We start from the raw sequence: 22,910 nt of genomic DNA on the forward strand, positions 1-22,910 counted from the left end.
TCAGACACGACTGAGTGACTCAACACTACTAAAGAGATTTAAAGAGATTAAGATAGTTATAGTCTGATGGCAGTCATCTAAATGAAAACGCTATTTGATGATGTAGAGTCTTACTAGTTTTAAGAAATAAAAATGCCTGGAGTAGTTCACTTACACTAAATTGCCTTTCTTGAACTATTGTAATGATTTTTAATTTTTAAGCAAATTCGGGGCAAAAAATCCCATTTCTGGAATTGCACGTGGGTCATACAGTGACTACTGAGTGTCTTTCTATAGATACAAGCAAGGTGTTGTTTTCTGTGCCAGGGAGAGACATGGTGAATCCTTAAACACCACCTGGCATCCTTAGGTCCCCTCTGATATGGAGCTGCTGGCTGTCTCCAAGAAACCACAGAGTGTGCCCTGAGACAAGGAACTCCATCCAAGACAGACTCCCTGCTACCATCAGTGTGAGGAGTTAGGCCATGGAGGCTGGGTGATGCCCCCAGTATATACGTCAGGCCTTGTGGTTCCCAGTCCAGGGTTTTCCCATCATCCTGTTTCCTCCAGATCAATTGATTTCACTTCATTCATTCATTCATGGTGTGGAGAAAAATAATGACCTAATCCTGGTGGCTCAGATGCTAAAGAATCTACCTGCAATGCAGGAGATGCGGGTTTGATCCCTAGGTTGAAAAGATTCCCCTGGAGGAGAAAGTAGTACCCCACTCCAGTATTCTTGCCTAGAGAATCCCATGGACAGAGGAGCCTGGTAGGCTACAGTCCAGGGGGTTGCAAAAGAATCAGACATGACTTAACAGCTAAACAAACAATGACAAGTTCTGCTCTCAGGCAGATCAGGGGGACATTGCGAGCAATAGGTAAACGACACAAGGAACCGCAATTGCTTCCCAAGACACAGAATGGAGTGAGGTCCGTAGCAAGGACGTGGAACACAGAGCTTCTTACCGTGGGAGCTCAGAGAGTCCCTTGGGGTGGCACCTGGACCCAAGAGACATTTGAACATCACTGGGACTTTGTCAAGTAAAACTGCTTAGTAGCATACGGGTGAGAGGAGGGAGTTTTGTTAATGCTGCAGGAACGAAAAGGATGTGAAAAGCGATGTGCATGTGGAGAGCTGATCTGAGAACTCTGTCTGGACTGGTGGGAGCTGAGGGGTAAAGTGTGGGAGGGCTCAGGCCACGGAGGCCTCTCTGCAGCCTGGTCTTCAAGCGGAGGGACCGCGGTGGCTGCTGGGGGTGACATCGGCCGTGTTTCACTGCCTGAGTCAAAGGGCAGAGTGTAGGGGTAGGCTAGGACAAGGATGGAGAATGTGTATGCTTTTATAAATCACTTTCTGCATTCAGAATCCTTCACAGGGTACACGGGGACAGGAGGGTGGCTCCCCCCGTCCTCCTTAATAAGCCTTAATAAGCTCGGAATCTGACAGGGGTGGTGCTGAGTGTGTACGTGGGCGTGGGAGGGGAGGGGAGAACAGGTCACTGAGGACGGGCCGGCAGTGCGTTCAGCAAGGGGTCACGGGGCCGACGTCTGTGGGCCCTGGTTAATGCACATTAAGTAAATTCCTGCTGAGTCGAGCACACCTCCCCCGCCTCCTCCACCATAACTCAGCAACGGGGAATAACCCAAGCCAGAGCACGTGCTTGTAAGAGCCAGTTCATGGGGCAGAGTCTTGCATTTTCATAAGGAAGAATCTCTTAAGATTTGAGGATTTCACAAATAGTATATATCTTAATTTTTAACAACGTGACCATGCTGTGTTTTAAGAATTTTTTTTCTCTCTCTCTAGAACAAACACTGGCAAACAGCTTATTTCAGGAGAAATACAGATGTAAGCGGACCTCTTAAATGCATTAAATATAATCCTTTTTCTCAGAGCCTGAGCCTGCAAATTTCCTGTCTAGAAGGAATGAATTAATTTCTGAAAAGCAGCATGAAGATGTTATGAACATTAAAGCTTTGAGGATTCACTTAATATAATTAACTTGACCCAAAAGGGGTATCCAGGAGCCCAGAGATTTAAGGTTTTTACTAGATGAGAATATCCCATTACCAGGTATCATCCATTTATCCGACCATTTCCAGCATTTCTACTGGGAAATGTTCCCCAAGCCCTGAGACAGAGACTCACATGTGGAGAGACAAGAAGGAGAGCCAGGCTCGCTTGTGTCCATGGCAGGCAGGGAGCTTGGACTCGGTTATACTCTTTGTGGTGGGGTCTTTCCCACAGGAAGGGGGGCCTCTCCCGCAGGAAACGGGGAGGGTCCCCTAGGCCTGAGCCGTCATCAGCACACAGGCAGTGCTGCTGGTCAGGAGGAACTTGGGGGGCCAGCTGGGAGGAGGCTAGGAGTCTGCCTCCACATCACGTCAAAGACGAGAAACCTGCCCCAGATACTCCTTCCGTGTCCAGTGCGGCTCGTCCCTGAGTGACGAGGGCTGAAGAATGTGGCATCTGTTCTTAGTGCTCAGCCTGAATCACCTGGAAAGAAAACATGTCCCCCATCTTTAAGGAAGCCACGTTCTGGTGCATTCGGGCATTCATTCATTCAACCAACAGTGTGCCAAGGACCTACTGTGTGTCGGGCACTGCTCTAGGCGCCCGGGGTGAAGGGGAAGCCAGGTCCCTCCCTCGGGGTCTTTCTCGGAGCTCAAAGCCTGGGATCCCATAGAAGAACCCTCCTTCGTGCCCTTGGAGCCTGGCCTCTGCTTCTACAGATTAAACCGCTAAGAACTCTAGGATGCCCTGTCCAGGTGGCACATTTTCTAGTCTGAGCTGGATCTGCTGAGGGACTTTGTAACCTGGGGTTGAGCCAGGAAGGACAGGTCAGGAGTTCCGTCCTCAGAACAGAAAGGGAAGTAGAACTGTCTCCGTAAGATCATCACCCACAGAAAGGCAGGTGCAATACGGCACTGAACCGAGAGAAGGAGGAAAACATAAAGTATGTCCATTCTTCTCAGAGAGCCTCTACCTTTCCTACAAATACTCAAGAGGGAAAATCTGGAAGCGAGTAAAACAAACTGTCAGCAATTTACATCTCCTGGGATTAGGCTTATGGGGCTTTTTTCCTTTCATGACTTATCTCCTTAGACCACCCCTGACCACCGGACACCCCCCTGTCTTATTTTACACTGGAAACCAGTGAGCCCCCACCTTGAGGCCACCCGGCCAACCAGCTGGCCTGCCCTTGAGGTCACACAGTCTTCCTGCTCAGCAGGGCAATGGGGCAAGGGTGCATTGTGTCTCTCTCATGCCAACAAGAAAAACAGAGGGTGCATCCTGAGGTCAGGGCAAGACGAAGCTGGCAGAGAATAGTGTCAATCTCTCTACACAGAGTTGCAGAAAACCTCAGAACCTCAGAACTAACGAGTGACTTCCGTGAGATGTAACGTCAGAACAGAGCCCCCTGAAAACTTTCCAGGTCAGGAGGAGCTGAGAACTCAGGGAGAATGAAGGAGTGAATCACTGATTTCAGCCAAAGGTAGAAGAATCCCTGCTGAGTGGCCTAGCCCGCTGACTCCTTGTCCTCACACAGTAGGACGGCAGAGATGGACAACGTGTGGCGACGTCACTGTGTCTTCGAGAGTCCCAGCTCCTTTCAGAGCGGAGCGTCTCAGCCCTGGTGCCAGGTGATCCCCGGGGTGGGGCCGTCCCTCGTGCCATAGGGCATTCCGCTGCACGCCTGGCCTCCATCCACCGGACGCCAGCAGCTCCCCACCTGCAGCATGGAGACCAAAAATGCCTGCAGACCCTGCCTCTGGGGGGCAGAGTCACCGTGCTCACCCCCTTTGAGAACCACTGTTGTAAGTCCCCAGTATGCCATCTGTGACATGTGGCCTATATCTTCAGAGGCTTTAAAAAAGAAACGCAGGTGGTTAAGTCTGTTGGAAGGTAACCACTTTACAGCACTTCCCTGGTGGCTTAGTGGTGAAGAATCTGTCTGCCAAGCAGGGGACCCGGGTTCAATCCCTGGGTTGGAAAGATGCCCTGGAGAAGGAAATGGCTACCCACTCCAGTATTCTTGCCTGGAGAATCCCATGGACGGAGGAGCCTGGTGGGCTGCAGTCCATGGGGTCATGAAGGTGTTGGACACGACTTAGCAACTAGACACCAACAACAAAGCACTTTACAAAATTCGCAGCAGCCTTCTGCCCTGAGCTTGGCGGTGTGACTGCCCTGTCTTCTTGCATGGACGTGCAGGAGCTGAGCATTTTTTTCTAATGTTACTGACGTCTGCTTGATTTATAATGTTGTGTTAATTCCTGCTGTACAGCAGTGACTCACTTATGCATATGTGTATACTCTTCTTCATTTTCGTTTCCGTTACGGTTTATCACAGGATACTGAATACAGTTCCCTGTGCTGTGCAGTAGGACCTTATTGTTTCTCCATATTAACAGTTTGCATCTCTTAATCCCAAACTCCCAGTCCGTCCCTTCACCACCCCTCATAGGAGGGGCGTACTTTTAACTGGACATACTGAATCCCAGGTAAGACTGAGACCACTGTAGTAGAGAAGAGGAAGCAAAGTGGATCCTAGATGAATCCCTCAACTATTTTCAAAGGTATCTCATATACCATAGCTTTCCATCGCAAATGTATTAATATGTGTATCTGAGGACCCCAAGGTCACCCCAGGGTTTGGTGACCCTCCAGGAGGGCTCCTAGGACTGAGCCTGGAGTTAAAAGTTACAGCTATGACGTCAACAGGATGCAAAGCAAAGTCACCAGAGGGGAAAGGCAGGTGGGGCCAAGTGCAGGGGACCCCAGCTTCCGAGAGTCCTCACCCAGTGAGGTCACTCAGGGAACATTTAATTCCCCCAAAACAGACTGTGGCAACATGGGTGAAATATTACGTCCCAGAAGAACTAAAGAGCCTCTTGATGAAAGTCAAAGAGGAGAGTGAAAAAGTTGGCTTAAAACTCAACATTCAGAAAACTAACATCATGGCATCCAGTCCCATCACTCCATGGGAAATAGATGGGGAAACAGTGGAAACAGTGGCAGACTTTATTTTTCTGGGCTCCAAAATCACTGCAGATGGTGACTACAGCCATGAAATTAAAAGACGCTTGCTCCTTGGAAGAAAAGCTATGACCAGTCTAGACAGCATAATAAAAAGCAGAGACATTACTTTGCCAACAAGGTTCCATCTAGTCAAAGCTATGGTTTATCCAGTAGTCATGTATGGATATGAGAGTTGGACTATAAAAAAAAGCTGAGCGCCGAAGCATTGATGCTTTTGAACTGTGGTGTTGGAGAAGACTCTTGAGAGTCCCTTGGACTGCAAGGAGATCCAACCAGTCCATCCTAAAGGAAATCAATCCTGGGTGTTCATTGGAAGGACTAATGCTGAAGCTGAAACTAATCCTTTGGCCACCTGATGTGAAGAGTTGACTCATTTGAAAAGACCCTGATGCTGGGAGGGATTGGGGGCAGGAGGAGAAGGGGATGACAGAGGATGAGATGATTGGATGGCATCACCGACTCAATGGACATGAGTTTGCGTAAACTCCGGGAGCTGGTGATGGACAGGGGGGCCTGGAGTGCTGCAGTCCATGGGGTCACAAAGAGTCGGACACAACTGAGGGACTGAACTGACTGAATTGAGCGACCCCTTTAGAGACTCGAGCCCCCGGGCTCTGTCCAGGCTGGGCACACGAGACCCGGGTCAGGTGCCCAGCACGGCCCCAAATCCCAGACTCCGGAGGGACATCAGGGATTCAACAGAACCACAGTCTACAGGGGCTCAGGCGCAGTCTTCTCACCAGTGGGATGAAAATGTTCTGGGTTTAGACAGTGGCGACAGCTGAACAACTGCGTGAATATGCCCCCAAAGCACTGCATTATAGACTTTAAAATGGTTACATTGGTGACTTTTGTTATGTAAATTTTGTCTTCAAACAGAATCCCACCTGGCACCATTTCTGTAAGGAGGAATGGGAGTCAAGGGAGATAAAATGGTCTGAGTTGATTTGGGGACCCAGGTGCATTATATTGAGTGTCAGGTCAGGAGACTGAATTCTGTCTTGTGACTCCTAGAAAGACCATCCTCGGGAGATTTTGCTGAGGGGCAAGCCGATCTGACTGGTGAGCGCCCTGAAATAGGATGTAGATGGTGCTGGAAGGGCAGGAATCTGGAGGCTGAGACACCTGTCAGGAGCTTCCCCAGGGGCACAAGGTGGACTCGAGAGCCCCCGAGGACACCCGTCGTGTAGGTGGTAACTGCCCCAGAATCGCAGGCCAGGGTAACCCAGCTGTAGACGCACCCTCTTCTCACTCAGGGCTTTCCTAAGCTGTAGCAGCCTTCGTGGGAACAGTGCTTTCTGCTCCCCGCCTCACCCCATAAACAAGATTTGGGAAAAGGAACACTTCTGCCCGCAGTGGACGACAGCTGGATGGGGGTCCAGAGATGGAGCCCGTCTTTTCCCAGCCTGTGCCCCTTGGGGTCTTTCTGCCAACAAAGAAAGGAAATGTGTGGAAAACCACACACCCATAGCATCCTGACCCTTTTTGACTCTCCAAGCTTGAAATGTATGAAATAGTAAAAACAGACTAAAAACTAAGCAAAATAGAATATAAATGCCAGTCTGCCCTCATGCCGTATGCTGCAGGGGTGTCCTCCAGAGACACTTCACACGAATCTCATCGTAACCACAGCCCCCGTCCCCCAGCAGCAAGGGCTGTGGGATTCATTCTGAAGGTCATGTTACTTAAGAAGACAAACTAACAATAAACTCAGAGGTACTTAAATAGGTCGAGCTCCCTTGTAAAAAGTTCTGTGCCTGATGTCCAGCATGGGGGCACGGTCTTCTCTGTGGGGTACTCTGGACCCTGAGTGTGCCCTGGTGTGAGTGCAGGCGTGACCCCAGTGCAGGCCCAGTGCCGGAGACAGTGACTCGGGAAAGGGGCTCGGAGGACCTTTGGACTACAGAAGATTTGGGATGATTTTGAGAGATGGGGGAAGTAGGCAGAGAGGAGAGGATGCTCCAGCCGAAGGCTTGGGCGGAGGGAGGAGGAGCTGTGTCCAGGTCACCCCCTGCGTGACTCAGCGAGGCCCCGAGTGGGGAAAGGGCAGGGCTTCACTCTTGCACACACGGTGTGCTCTGAGTGTGGCCCTACCTGGGGCGCTCAGGACCTGAGGTTTCATTCTGGGAGCAGTTTGGCGGTGCTCAAGACCGGCTGAGCTTGGGAACCATGGCGTCAGGACCACAGTTGAGGACTCCGCCTTTGCAGCAGGAGAGGGAAAAAAACCCCACCAACAGGCACACCAAGGCACAGGCTGTGTGACATTTTCATTCGAGTCTTTGCAGTTGTGAGCCTCTCTGAGGCTTCAGGGCTCACAGCAGGAAATGTGAACATGTCTTTTGAGGTTTCTGCTTGGTCGGCCGCAGAAGGGCTGTTACCGTGGCTCATCCCCGCTCGCTGTGACTCCAGACCCCCTGGGATGTCATTTATCCTTGCTTCCTCTATTTCTCCTCCAACAGGGAAGACTGAGAATCCGTCGGTGAGCTAAAAGTATCTTTCTTAATGCAGCACTGCCTGTAACTAGAACTGCCTCAGCCAAGCAGGCGAGGTTCCACGCGTATCCTTCGTGTGTTTCCCTTACACGCCTGCGTGGTGAGTCACGTCTGAGTCTTTGAGACTCTTTGGACTATAGCCCGCCAGGCTCCTCTGTCCATGAGATCCTCCAGGCAGAAATTCTGGAGTGGATTGCCATTTCCTCCTCCGGGGGATCTTCCTGACCCAGGGATCGAACCTGCATCTCCTGTGTCTCCTGTCTGAGCCCCCAGGGAAGCATATATGTGTTTATTCAGCAGACGTTTACCGAGCACCTTCAGGACCTGTGATGATGAGGAAACACGCATCACAGGAAAATAGAGCGAATTCCTGCTTGGAATTCAGGAGACCCCTGGGTCCATACTCAATACCCCAGCTTTTTCATCGTCTGTTTCTTCATCTATTAAATGTACCCATAATAATCCTTTCCTCGGGTGATTGTTTGAGACAAACTGAAACTGTAACCAAAGGTGGGGTCTGGCTGCTCACCACGCAAGAGTAAAGAGACCAGGCTGGTGGGCAGCTGGAGGGGAGGGGGAAGATGCCTGTCCAAAGGCCGATTCCCCCGACCCCTTGGCAGTCAGAGAGCAACTGCTTTTATAGGCTAGGGAGGGGGCTCCATGTAGAAAAAGCACAAGCAGCTCTGACGGTCATCTTGAAATCGGTCCTCAGTGGTCTGACCATCATCATCTCGATTGTTTTAAGGACAGTTGATCTTCAGCTCCGGGGTCAGTTTGTTTCCCATTTCCTTAAGGCCAGTTCTTGGAATTGTGGCAGCTTATGTCATGCCTACGGTCCAGTCAACACACGCGTGCTGCGTTGCTTCAGTAGTGTCCGAGTCTCGGTGATCCTGTGGACTATAGCGCTGTCCGTGGGATTCTCCAGCAAGAGCACTGGAGTGGGTTGCCAGTTCCTCCTCCAGGGGATCTCCCCGACCCAGGGATCGAACCTGCACCTCCTACGTCTCCTGCATTGACAGGCAGTTCTTTACCAGTAGCGCCCCTTGGGAAGCCCGTTCATCATGTATCAATATTTCCCCCACCTCGTGGAGGTTCCAGTAGTTCACAGGAGGTATCTCAGAATATTATCTGCAGCTCTTGAGGAGGAACTGAAGGTCCGTGGCTTTGCTTACTGACTAGACTGCAATTATTTGGTCTTGTTCGACTCTCTCCCTTGACTGACTAGACTGCAATTATTTGGTCTTGTTCGACTCTCTCCCTTGCATCTGCATTTTCTCATTTCTCTGCCTAAACTTACTGTTCGACTAAAGTTTTTCTACACGTAAAAGCCAGGAGGAGGCCGTGGTGGGGGGAGGGGAGGGGAAGAACGGTGGAGTCCTGCCCCTTTTGCAGACCACTCACCTGAGAGCACGCAGTGAACACACAGCCTTGGCTGTTACCAGTGATGATGGGACTGTTCGACTTCAGCTAAATTGGTCGAATCCAGCAACAAAAACTTCTCGATAGAGGAGCATTCCAAGGACCCCATGAGACTCACAGCAGCAACATTTAAAGATCAGAATCAGGTATTTCGTGAAAACACTCCAAATGTGTTATGAAAGGTTTCCACAGACGTCCGATTTGGGGCTAAGAAAACAAGCTTGCAGATTTTTGAGACTTGCTGAGTTTACAGGTGGAAGTGAAGTGAAGTGAGGTCACTCAGTCGCGTCCGACTCTTTGTGGCCCCATGGACTGTAGCCCACCAGGCTCCTCCGTCCATGGGATTCTCCAGGCAAGAATACTGGAGTAGGTTGCCATGCCCTCCTCCAGGGGATCTTCCGCACCCAGGGGTGGAACCCAGGTCTCCCACGCTGCAGGCAGACTCTTTACCATCTGAGCCACCAGGGAAGCTATATTACAGGTGGACGGGGATTAAAACCCAGGGATCCGGATGAACACAGATAAATATCATGAACAGTAGCATATTAATTGTTTTGTTCTGAATTGTCGCAGCTTGCCAACATTGATGAATTCAGACATGCCTTCATTCTCTGTTATTTTTAATCAGAACTCTAAAAGCCAAACAGCGTTTAAAGCATTTTATGAAACAGTGCCCCCCAGTGGCTGAGGACACGCACGACAGTCTCAGGAATGGCGCTATTTAGTCTAGCCAGAGAATTGATTGTAAGGCTGGCGTTTAAAGAGATTTATCATCGTGCTGCAGATGTATGCAACGCACATGTGTAGCAAATAAGCACGAAGACAGATGCTATCTGGCTTGTTAACTGGGTGTATGATTTTTTGATCACTGACCTATTAATTCTCCTATTAATATATAGCGTTACCTTGAGTATAAATTTAGCAGCCTGTCGTTTATAATATTAGCGATATGACAGATGATCATTTGAGCAATCACGCTGCTTTATGCCAAAGCCAAGAGCCCCAATAATTATTTTCTAAAACATGGTTAGGTGCGATTTGGAAGAGATATGAGTCCAGGAATAGATAAGTCAAAGGATCAACGTATGGGACCTAATTTTCGTGAAATATTACTCTTGTCTCATCCTTCTTTCTCTATCTAACAGATCATTACAACCCGAAACCTCACTACCATATTTCCGAGAATGAAAAATACTGCCTCTAAAAATAGCCTTTCTTCGCTAAAAATATCCAAGTTTATCTTATAGAAATGTAGGCAGCTCTTTGGTTAGAAAGACAAAGCAGTAGATGGAAAATATACAATATCAATTTCTTCTTTTGCTGTGGAAGTTGATTAAAATCAGATGGCTTTTTGAAACTAGTTTGTGTTTTTAAATTCTCCATCATGCATTATCTGGGGCATGGAAGTGTATCTGGAACTATGCAAAATCACCGTATTGGACGAGACTTTTGGTTTGGGGAATTAAAGACTGTGAATATTTGGTGAACTGAACACAGAGAAACTGTTCCACTTTGTCTTTGCTGGATTAGAGCCGGAGGATTTTTTGCTACCGGGAGTGTATTCTTTTCACCATATTCTGGATTATAGCATCTGAGAAGTCTAAATGTCAGAGTTAGATACTTCAGGGAATATTTGTCAAGTCTCCTGTAGCATGTTCTTAAATGGCAGTGTTTCTGGGTTTTCCATCATGGCTGGGGTTACAGGGTTTTGAGCAGAAGAAGATGGAAGTAAGAACACCGTTCTCACCACGTCACGTCAAGAGTGCGTGCTGTCAACGTGACGATGGCCATCAGTGGCCTCTTGATCATCTGATTGAGGCAGTGTCTGCTGGGCATCTGGAAAGTTTTTCTTTTCCCCCTCTTTTCATACTGTAGTTTTTGGAAGGAGGTAACTATTCATAGGAGTGGGAGGCCGTGTCCTACTCATCTGAGAACAAAGCATCTCTATCAATTCTTTGTAATTCTGTGTGACAGATTTGTCTATTCTCTGCCGTTTATTTACTTATTGGGTCACTTGTTTATGTTAATATCAACTCACAGATCTAGTTTAGATTTTACGTTACTGCTCAGCACTGCTTTTTCTCAATGGTTCCAGCTTTGTCCACTGGGCTCCCTTTCAGTTCGACTCACGTGCCATTTCACTATTGTGGATTTTATCTTCTCCTTTCTTCCTTCCTTCCTTTTTTTCTTTCTTACTGTCTGATATTACAGGATGCTCCAGACTTATATTCTCCCTCCCCTGCCCTAGACTTAGTCATTTCTCCAGGGAGGCCTGGTTCCTTTTATTGAATAATGGTGTTAGAAACAAGACCGTGACGTTGGTACTGGGACATCTGACAGTGTGAGGAGATACACGGGTGTGTGCTAACCTGCGTGTGTCCACGTCTGTTTATCCATCTGTCCTGTCTATCCATCATGTCTGTCTATTAACATCTACCCTGGCTGTCTATGCCTGTCTGTCTGTCTGTCTATCCTATCATGTCTGTCCGTATCTAGCCTGTCTTTCTATCATGTCTGTCTATCCATCTACATACCTCGTCTCTCCCGTGTATCCATCTACCATCTCCATCGGTATCTGTATTGAGCTAAACTGAGCTCATATTGAGGTCTCTACGTGGAATGTTCTAGTTACCCCTTGTTGCTTCTCTGTCATTTCCCTGATTCACAGTAAATGTTTGACTTCCCCCATCTACCACGCATTGATTGGCTGCTCAACCCCAGCATGTATGTGTAGAAGTTCCGGAACTGCTAAGCTGTACCCCAGTGAGAAGCTAATTTACCCGTCATCTGAGTATAGTGTGCATGTAGTTTGCTTGTCATTAGCCTTCCCTCTAATTTTCATTTTTAAGAACTCTTATTTTGAAATGTATCCACAATGTTTTTGCCCTTTTAAAAGTTTGTTGTTGAACATGTTGTTTTCTTTATTAGATACTTTTGTATTGTGGTAAGATATGCAAAGGGGCTTCCCAGGTGGCTCAGTGGTAAAGAATCCACCTGCCAATGTAGGAGGCCTGGGTTTGATCCCTGGGTCAGGAAGATCCCCTGGAGAAGGAAGTGGCAGCCCACTCCAGTGTTCTTCTCTGGAAGATCCCATGGACAGAGGGCTGCAGTTCATGGGGTTGCAAAAGTGTCGGATATGACTTAGTGACTAAACAACAGCAAGAGATACGTGTTACCATTTTACCTATTTCTGATGTATAGTTCAGTGGTGCTACATGTATTCAAAATCTTGTGCAGCCACCACTTTTGATTTATCATCCCAAACAGAAACTCTGTCCGCATTAGAATGCTAACGCCCTGTTCCCCGCCCCCAGCCTCTGGTCATCTCCTTTCCACTCTTCTGACTATTTTAGGTGCCCTAAGGAACTGAACAGCCTCTGTCCTTCCGGGTCTGGCTTACCTAACTTAGCATACTGTTTTCAAGGCTCATCCCTTTTGCGGCTTGCGTCAGTCTCCCTCCTTTCATGGTTGAGTGTTATCCTATTGTATGCATATCGCCTTTTGTTTATCCATTCTCGGGTGGTGGCAGAGTTGGCGGTCTCCGCTGGTTGGCTATTGTGAACAATGCTGCTGTGAGCACTGCTGTACAAGACATTGTTGGAACAGCTCTTTTTTAAAGTATACAGATCCGTGGATTTTGGTCCTTGTTGGGCACCGTTAGACACGCCTCTCCTCTTCTCCAACCTGGCTTACTTTTATCCCTTTTCTTGTCTCGTTGCCCCGGCTAGTACCTCCAGTACAGTGTTAAACGGAAGGAGCGAGAGTGGGCTTCCCTGTCTTGCTCCTGAGCTAATCCTTCACCAGTACTTGTGATCCTATCGTAGGGTTTTCAGAGGTGCTCTTTATGAGGCTGAGGAAGCTCCGTTTTGTTCCTGGTGTGTTCGGTGTTTCTCTCGTGTAAGGGTGATGGGTTTTGTCAGGTACCGTTTCTGTACCTCTTGCCGTGATCACACACTTTCTGTTCTTTCTACTAATATGCTGCATTACATCGGTTTCCTATGTTGTACCAGCCTTGGATTTGGGGAGTAAATTCCGCTTTCTCACGGTGTGTAATTCTCTTTAGGTTGCTAGATTTGGTTGGCTAATATTTGTTGAGGGTTTCGCACCTGTGTCCACCAGAGATATTGGTCTGTAATTTCCTGTGATGTCGCTTCTGTTCTTGTTGTTTCAAGGTATTGGTGGCCTCATAGAATGAGCTGGAAAGGGTTTTCTTCTCTCCTTTTTTTGACCTTGTTTCTTCAAATATTATTTCTGCTCTTTCTCTTTCAACATCTCCTTGTAGACTCCCATTTTGTGTATATTGAAGCACTTAATGATATCCCACAAGTTTCTGAAACGCTGATCTTTCTACATTCCTTTTTCTTTTTTCGTTCCCCAGACTAATCTCAGTTATCATCAAGTTCACTGTTTCTTTATTCTGTCAGATGAAATATTATTTTACATCCTTCTAGTGAATGTTCCTATTTCAGTTATTTGTACTTTTCAATTCCAGAGTCTCTGTTTGGTTCATTGTAGATAATTTCTGTCTCTTTATATTGCCTATTTGGTGAGACGCAGAGTTCTCATTTTTTTCTGTACTTCTTCAGACATGATTTCCCTCAGTTCATTGAACATATTTATAATAGCTAATTCAGCAGTTTACTTTTAATTTTTTTTTAGTGTCTCTAATGCCCAGTCTTCCTCAAATACAGTTTTTATTAACTGCTGTTTTTCCCTGTGTAGGGGCCATATTTTCCTATTTCTTTGTGCCTCATGATTTTTTTTGTCACATAATGGACATTTTAAATAATATAGTGGCAACTCTGGAAATCAAATTACCTCTCTTCCCAGGTCTTATTGATTGATATTTCTTGTTATCTATGATGTTCATGTATTTAATGACTTTCCTGAACTAATACAATGAAGTCTGCATTCGTTTCACGCGTGGCTACTAACGTCTCTGCTACATTAGCTTAGTGTTTAGGTAACGATTGGACAGAGATTTCTGTAAATACCTTGATCAATAAACCTCCCAGTTTTTACTAACAAATCTGTGTGTGTGTGTGTGTGTGTGTGTGTGTGTGTGTGTGTGTGTGTGTGTGGTTAGGACGCCTGTTCAGTACTCAGTCAGACAATTTACAACCGTGTCACAGTCTAATCCTGCTTTCTCGGCGTCTCAAAGTCAGCCAGAGGTGAGAGCCGAGGGCATCCTTTGATATTTCCTAGGTATGCTTATAGTCCTGCACGTAAAAGTAGCCTTCCAGATTCCCAGCCGTATGTTAGAGTGTTTCAAAGCACTCATGGCATCCCATTCCCTAGCTTTTCCTTTCAGGCTTTTTGGTCAGCTTCTCATTACTCCAGCTAGCATCATCACCTCAGGCAGCTACTGTGTTAAACAACTGTCACTGATTGTTTCTGACAAATGCCCCAAGGGAAAAAACTTTTGCAGGGAGCAGGCTCAGCGAGATCAAATAGAAGCTAACACGACCGAGGGCAGGTTTCTAAGAAACAGCCAGACAGGTGAGACAATGACCGTCTCCTGGGAATGGTGCTTTTGGAGGGTTATAAAGCTGTTCTCCCCCCTCCAGCAGTTTTTAAGCTGATTATTTTAGTGGCAACTGATTATGAAGGTGCTGGTTTTCAAGACTACCATGTAGACAGGGAGAGGAATATGAGAATCAGTTCAGTTCAGTTCAGTCGCTCAGTCATGTCCGACTCTGCAACCCCATGAATCACAGCATGCCAGGCCTCCCTGTCCATCACCAACTCCCGGAGTTCACTCAGACTCACGTCCATCGAGTTGGTGATGCCATCCAGCCATCTCAACCTCTGTCGTCCCCTTCTCCTCCTGCCCCCAATCCCTCCCAGCATCAGGGTCTTTTCCAATGAGTCAACTCTTCGCAGGAGGTGGACAAAGTACTGGAGTTTCAGCCTCAGCATCAGTCCTTCCAATGAACACCCAGGACCGATCTCCTTTAGGATGGATTGGTTGGATCTCCTTGCAGTCCAAAGGACTCTCAAGAGTCTTCTCCAACACCACAGTTCAAAAGCATCAATTCTTCGGCACTCAGCTTTCTTCACCGTCCAACTCTCACATCCGTACATGACTACTGGAAAAACCATAGCCTTGACTAGATGGACCTTTTTTGACAAAGTAATGTCTCTGCTCTTTAGTATGCTATCTAAGTTGGTCATAACTTTCCTTCCAAGGAGTAAGCGTCTTTTAATTTCATGGCTGCAATCACCATCTGCAGTGATTTTGGAGCCCCCCAAAATAAAGTCTGACACTGTTTCCACTGTTTCCCCATCTATTTCCCATGAAGTGATGGGACCAGATGCCATGATCTTCGTTTTCTGAATGTTGAGCTTTAAGCCAACTTTTTCATTCTCCTCTTTCCCTTTCATCAAGAGAATAGAGCAAGTTAAAAGGCTACAAAACTCAGTATTCTGGCCAAAATTCCGCCTTTTTTTTCTTGAATAAATGGATCTCAGAATGTTGGAAACTAATGGTTAATTGCTGAAGTTTTGGAAAATTGCTTTTGCAATCTCATTGCTTTTATAATAAAGGAGCAGATTTTCAAAAGGTCCTTAATTTCCCATTCTGGAAGTGGCTCCTCCTTCTAACAGATTCTGTATGTAATCCTTTTCTTCTTTGTGTTGAAAATGACCTGATTCTCATATTTGACACATGTAATATTGGATGATACTCAAAAGGATGCTTGGTTCCCCATCAACGCTTTCAAGAGCTTCAGGACAGACTAAAATATTAGCAGTTTTCCATGCTCCTAGGAGCAGTGTGTTTCTGTGGGAGTGAGAATTGAATAGATTGAAACCTATATTTCTGACATTTTTGGTGTTTAAGAATATATCTTAAACAGTGCAGTTATCTGAAAAAGAATCACATTTGCACGTTTACTCTGCAGTGCTGTGATGACTAATGCTCTGAGAGGGACGATCCTTTGAATAATAAAGCACACATGGGCTTGTTTTCTTATTTAATGTGACACTCAATATTTAGCTATATCCTTCCAAATAACATCCTTAAAAGCAGTGTTTCTTTCATTTTTCTCTGTATAGAATGCTAAAAGCATATAACAGATGATAAACCATAATACCTGAACGGGAGAAATCTTTTTCTTTACTCTCTTGAAATTAAGATCCATATTTAGGATAAAAGAACTAAGTTCCTCTGACCCGGACACTGCTTGATCCGGTCATGGGCTTAAAATGGAGAAGGATTATCTAGCATTTCTTTCTGTCCTTTCAGTTAGGAAGAGAATTACTGTGTCCTGATACATTTTCCCTTTCTAGTAGTAATTGGTTCACAGAGATGAGGACAGTGTCCCTTAAAAGTTGCTCTGACAGCCTGGAAATTTCATGCCATACTTTTGTAGGCCTAGACCGCTTTCAGTTTGCCAAAGTCTGTAGGAGATACAGAAATCGACTTTCTGGTGTACAAAATATCTAATTTCCCAAGGCATTTTTTTCTTGGATGACCGTTCAGTATATTAAGTACCAACTGTATGCCCTTCATAAGAAAAAACACTTTGGGTTGGGTTATTAAAGGCCCTTGGTATTTATGGAATAACAAGGAAGTTTTTTAAAGAATGAACTTCTGTATACCTGGAGCATATTTAGACTGTATAATCGGATGAAGCGGTTCAGAAGGAAAGTACATGTAAACTCGACGTGAAGATTGGCACATAGAGAGAACTGTCAGCCTCCCAGGGGCCCATGGAGACAGTGAGCCTTAGGCCAGATCTTAAAGGATTTTGTGAGCATATAGTTAGAGTCTTTGTGCATTCTGAACCAAGCCTGTGCTGTGGACATCAGCCAACCCTGTGTGGGGACAGCATGCAGAAGCAGGACTGGAAGGGGTTTAATTTCATGTCATCAGCGGTAAACACAATAAAGAAATCCCTCTACAAGCTCTGGCCTGCGATCCATCAAGCTGAGTCTGAATGCACCCCTTCAGTGTGGTTGAGCGCTCCTCCCAAGGACGCCAGCAGTGACTGGTAGAGAGTTCCTCATAGTATTAATCTAAAATTTATCCATAGAATTATCTATCTTTAGGTCTAGCTATTGCTTTTGAGGAAACTCAGAATCAATCAAATTTTTGACAGCTCTTCAAATCCTGGAGAGTGGAGCTGTTATCTCCCTCTGCACACACACACACACACACACACACACACACACCCTGACTCAACCTAGCCTCAGATTACACACACACACACACACACCCTGACTCAACCTAGCCTCAGATTACACACACACACACACACACACACCCCGATAACCTAGCCTCAGCTTACACATCTGGAGAGAGAGTGTCCTGCACTTATCTATCATCTGTCGGTTTTGTAAGGAAAGGGCAATCAAGCTGTCCGGCTGCTGCTCTGTGTGACCAGCGTCCATCTGTCTCTGTTCCCCCCATCCCAGGACTCGGCTGTGAGAACCAACTCCAGCTCTGGCCTCCTAGCCTGGGACGTTCCTCCAGGAGCACCCACTGTGTGGCCCCCTCGTCTTGCAGGAGTCCTGCTCTGTCTTGTTGTCTTCACCTGAATTCCTCATCTCTGAGCACTTTGATGGGTTTTTTTCTTTCTCACGGTGCGGAGACTGTGGGTTGGTCTGGCCTGTGGCTTTCAGGGACTGAGGTTCCTTTCCTAGTGGCTGCAGAGTCTGTAAGAGATCAGAGTCCTCCCCTGAGCGCTCTGTAACTTGGCATCATGTGGAATCTTTCACTGTGGAGCACATGGTCTCATAGCTGTGACATACGGGCCCCAGAGCACGCAGGCTCCATAGTTGCAGCACAAGGGTGAAGTTGTGGCATGTTGGGTCTTAGTTCCCCGACCAGGGATCGAACCCACACCCCCTGCACTGCAAGGCAGATTCATAACCACTGGACCACCAGGGAGGTCCCTAAAATGGAGAGTTTCTTACAGGAGGTTTTTAGGGGCTGGGCCTGCAAGAGGTATACATCCCATCCTACCTGCAATTCCCATGTTGGGGGTCAGTCACGTGACCCCCATCTAACAGCCACAGAGGCTGAGAAATTTGGTGTAGTCGGGTGACCAGGTAAAAGAAGGCAAGCCAGGTGAAACAAGGTCATGTACGTCACTTCTGCCTCAGCTGTGCTAGAAGTCAGGCACAGAGCCCCACCTGATTTCAAAGAACTCTGGAACGTGTAGGCTGGATGAAGGCTTGGGAGGAAAAGGCAGTCATTATGTTTTCTGAGCCTGTCAACCTTAGAGGTAGGTGATTGTATTAATTTTCTGTGTTAAAGAGTGAAATTACAAAATGTCACATCTGTGAAAATGCTTAAAATACGGTAAAGCAGCGTGAAAATGAGTGGAAGTTTCTTTTTAACAAATGATTCTGAGACAACTATACCGCCATATATACTAGCATGGCCTTGAACCCTTACCTCACACCATATGCACATACTGTATCAAAATGGATCAGAGACCTGAATGTAAGTGTTAAAACTATTAACTTGGGAGAAGACAGAGGAGTAAGTCTTCATGACATTGGATTTGACAAAGGATTCTTAAACACAGCCCTGAAGTATGATCAAGAAAAGAAAAAAATATATTGAATTTAATCAAAATTGAGAGCTTTTGCACTCCAGAGTATGCCATCAAGAAAGTGAAAGGCAGCCCATAGCATGAGAAAAATTATTTGCAAATCGCAAACTTGGTAATGAACTTGTCTGCAGAGCATGTAAGAACTGTTGTAATGGCCCAGTGAAGTAGGTAATACTGTTATCACCCATTCAGAGAGATTAATTAACTTATTCGGTATCATCCATATGGTCAGGTTCAAAGCCAGTTTGAACACATCTCTTTCTGGTCCTGGAGGCTGAGTAGAAAGGCCAAACCATGCATTTGAGCATTCAGAGCAGCTAAAGGAATGTCTGATTTGCATTGCTGATGGATTGTTCAGCAGTCAAATATGCTTTTCCTAACCTACATCAACCAGCTTGTCAGGGAAATTACAGAATCGTTGCAAATAATCTGTAAAAATGTATGAGCAAATGAGAGAGGAGCTAAAAGGCTAGGCAGAAAACAAGTTATTATATTGTCAAAAATCTAAAATTTAGCTAAATTCTAGAATAGACTAGCAAACGTCTGGAGGATCTTATAAAAGTATACTGTATCCTGATGTACCAGAATTGTAGGCTACCTGAATATTCCATCTTCCTAACATTTTACAGAGAATCTATTTGGATCCTACAGTAGTGTTGTTTTAATAGTTTTTACATTTTCAAATGAAATTGATTTATTCAGATATTCATTGGTAATGCAATTTACCTCATGCTGTAAATGATCTTAATACAACTTGCTAAAACCTTTAAATTATTAATGCAACACAGTCCTCTAGGTGTACGTTAGATGAACGCTTGCCATAACTGTCACATAGTCAGTTCCGTGATTCTTCATAGAACTGGAATCTACTTACACAAAATTCATCCCGTGATTAATGATCAAAGTCACTGAGGTCATTGAGAGAAAGTTGTTATTTTTCAATCTAAAATTATGGTACCCAGTTCATAAACATTATACATTTTTCTCTATATTGTATATTCTTTAATTGTGTTTTCACCCTGATTGCTCAAAGGAAAAACCTTTCTGTCTATGAGACAGATCTTCATAATAGCATTACGATATCTATATTGGCTTACAGATAATCCTATCACAGGAATGACTTTGTTTTTTCTCTCTATTCCTGGTAACCAAAGTGTCCTGTTACATAATGCACTTTAAAGATGTTAGATCAGTACTATTTTTCATGACACAATCATGGAAGGGTATAATTCTAATAGTGATTTTTCCTTCACATTTGTGAAGCATGATGCCACATCACTTAAAGCTTTTAATGCTAAAGCTCCTTGCTTTCAGGTGAGGAAAAGGGAGTTATAAGCTAAAAGACAGTTTACCCTCCTCTCGTGCACGCTGCCATGAGTTATTCCCGTTGGTGGAGGAGGAACGTCTTTGTGAAGAAGGTGATGGAGATGATAAGTCTTTCTATAGGAGATGGCCACTCTCAGACCTTGGGCCACCAGTCAGCCTGTCTAACAAACGAGATCTCTGCTTTTATGTTACAAAACAGAAATCGTGAGCGGTGGGCGGGGCGCTGCGGTCCTCGTGAGCGGTGGGCGGGGCGCTGCGGTCCTCGTGAGCGGTGGGCGGGGCGCTGCGGTCCTCGTGTGCGGTGGGCGGGGCGCTGCGGTCCTCGTGTGCGGTGGGCGGGGCGCTGCGGTCCTCGTGTGCGGTGGGCGGGGCGCTGCGGTCCTCGTGTGCGGTGGGCGGGGCGCTGCGGTCCTCGTGAGCGGTGGGCGGGGCGCTGCGGTCCTCGTGTGCGGTGGGCGGGGCGCTGCGGTCCTCGTGGGCGGTGGGCGGGGCGCTGCGGTCCTCGTGAGCGGTGGGCGGGGCGCTGCGGTCCTCGTGTGCGGTGGGCAGGGCGCTGCGGTCCTCGTGAGCGGTGGGCGGGGCGCTGTGGTCCTCGTCTTTGGCAATGACAGCTTCTCACTGAGAGCGAATGACTCACGCTGAATGCCCGGCGGTTGATGGATGGACTTCGTGAGGACAAAAACGGTCATCGGCTGAGACGGTGGTCCTTAGATTTTCCATGAGGAGACATACATTGGCGGCTGTGTGAGACATAGGACGGGTGATGAATTCGCAACCTGTAGGAATAGGAAAAACCACTGTCTGCTCTGCAGTGTTGGGTCACTCTACCTAAATAGCCAGCACAGAAATTCGCTAGGTTCTAAGAGAAGTATCCTGAGAGCATCCTTCCAGCTCTCGAACGTGTGAGCCCCCCCAGAACTGAGCACGAAGAAGTGGTCGTTTATCACTTTCTCTTTCTCTTCAGCCTGCTGTATCTGTCTACTGACAGAGTTCCTTGCAGTGTCCTTAGCCCCACGTCTGATGTAAATAGAATGATTTTCGTGCCTTCTCTTCCATGCTGCTGAACTTTAATCCACACTTCCGCTCTTTGTCGCTGACTGATGCGCAGAGTCTCTTGGTGCCCCACAGTGGGGTCAGCCCCGGCAGCAGCTGCCTCCCTCTGTCCGCACCAAGCTGTGGGGTTGAGGAAGCGCGAGGCGCGGGCCCACACCCGGGTGTTTGCAGGAAGCCCAGCACTCGCTGAGGCAGCCCTCTCTCCACCCTGTGTCCAGGCAGGGCGGCACATGCACGCTCTCCACGGGCAGAGTCCAGGCTTCCCACCTCCCTTCTCTTGCTCCCAGTGACCCTCTGACCCGCCTGGGGGCTGGTCTCCCCTGCAGAGGATACCAGGATTGGGCGCCCAGTCTGGGGCTCAAACCGCTCACTCCCCAGGTCAGATCTCCCCACCCTTTCCTCCACGTCCTCTCCCGGGGCCGCAGGTCCCAGCCTGAAAGCCTCTCTTCCCTCCTGCCCGATTCCGTGGGGGTCTTCCTACAGTCTTGGCCGCGAGGGGTCCTCCCGCCAGGCTCCAGCTAGTTTGCCGTAAGAGTTGTTCACCTGCAGCTGTGTTTTTGATGTGTTTGCGGTGGGAGGTGAGCTCCACGGCCTCTTGGTTGGTCCTGACAGTTTCCTTTCTGTCTGTGCCTCGCGGTCATCCAAGAACCAGTGACTGTGCTGAGTCTCTGCTGCCCGCACGCCAGACGAGATGGGGTGTGACGGCGTATGACCGTGTTATGATAGTGTATGACGGTGTATCAGGTGTATGACACCTCAGAGCAGCGAGCTTCAGGGAGCTGGTATGTGGGTCAGATAGATACTTGCCTGACCCACGGATCTGTCTTCAATCAGCTCACGTAACTTCATGCTGATTTTTTTTTCAGAACCCTTGGTTTCCAAAGCCATAACCTTGGGACTGAATGAAAGTAAGAAGTGATGAACTATACAGCTATGCACTTTTTCATCCCCTCTTTCTTTTTCCCATACTCTACATCAAACCTAGTTTTCTGTCCCAGGGATTCTTTTTTTTTTCAATTGTTATAAAATAGATATAAAATTTACCATTTTCCCCATTTTTCGGTGTACAGTTGAGAAGCATTCCGTACATTCACGTTGCTGTGCAACCGTCTCCTCCATGGACCCTAGGACTTGTTCATCTTCCCAACTGTCTCCCCATTGAACCCACTCCCCATCCCTCCCTCCCCGACCCCCGAACCCACCACCTGACTTCCTGCCTCTATGACTGTAACTGTTTCAGGTCTTCATGTAAGTGGGTTTGTGTAGTATTTGTCCCTTTGCAACTGGTTTATTTTGCTTGGCACCGTGTCCTCTGGTTTCACCCACGTTGGAGCATATGTCAGAATTTGCCTCCTTTTTAAGGCTGAACAAGTTTCCATTGTGTGTGCGTATGCGTCTCCCATTTTGTTAATCCATTCATCTGTCAATAGACACCTGGGCCGCTTCTGCCTTTTGGCTGCTGTGAGTGTGTTGGCCTTGCTGCCGTGAACGCCAGTGCACACGAGACGTGTGAGCCTCTCCTTTCACTTCTGTGTGCGTGTCCTGAAGCGAAACTGCCAGAACAAGTGGTAATTCTGTGTTTGGAGTTTTAAGGTATCACCATGTGTGTCTCGGGAATTCTTAATATTTCCAGAAATCACTGAAAATAGTGGATGACCTCAGGACACAGGGCTGTTTTAATGCCATTCTGACAGCACCACCCAGGCAATTAAACCTAAAGAAAAAAATGTAGGGAAACAGCAAATCATACACAATTCTCTTTCTCCAAATAGAATTGCCTCTGGTTGGTGGGCTGTGACCACATCGTGCAGAAGTGGCTGGAGAGATGACCGAATGTAGAAAGTCTTCTAAGAATGATCTGGCATAAAATCTGCATTTGGGAAATCTTGTGTGGCACTTTTAAGAGGTTAGCTGCTATCCCCAGGAATGCCCTGTGATGGAAGATTTCTGTCCTGCCTCCTCCCTGGATAATTCCCTCCTGCCCTCCTTCCCTACCTTCCACAACCGTCAGACCACACTAGGACACCCAGA

The 22,910-nt window shown here is 47.1% G+C and overlaps 1 protein-coding gene across 2 annotated transcripts in view; it reads left to right on the forward strand.

Annotated features, from left to right (window-relative positions):
- The window catches only part of DPP6 (dipeptidyl peptidase like 6), an 814,558-nt gene that overhangs the window by 479,141 nt on the left and 312,507 nt on the right, over positions 1–22,910 (forward strand). The gene's annotated exons all lie outside the window — the stretch shown is intronic.

Source organism: Ovis canadensis, chromosome 4 (assembly GCF_042477335.2).
Source record: "Ovis canadensis isolate MfBH-ARS-UI-01 breed Bighorn chromosome 4, ARS-UI_OviCan_v2, whole genome shotgun sequence".
In the NCBI taxonomy this organism is placed as follows: Eukaryota; Metazoa; Chordata; class Mammalia; order Artiodactyla; family Bovidae; genus Ovis; species Ovis canadensis.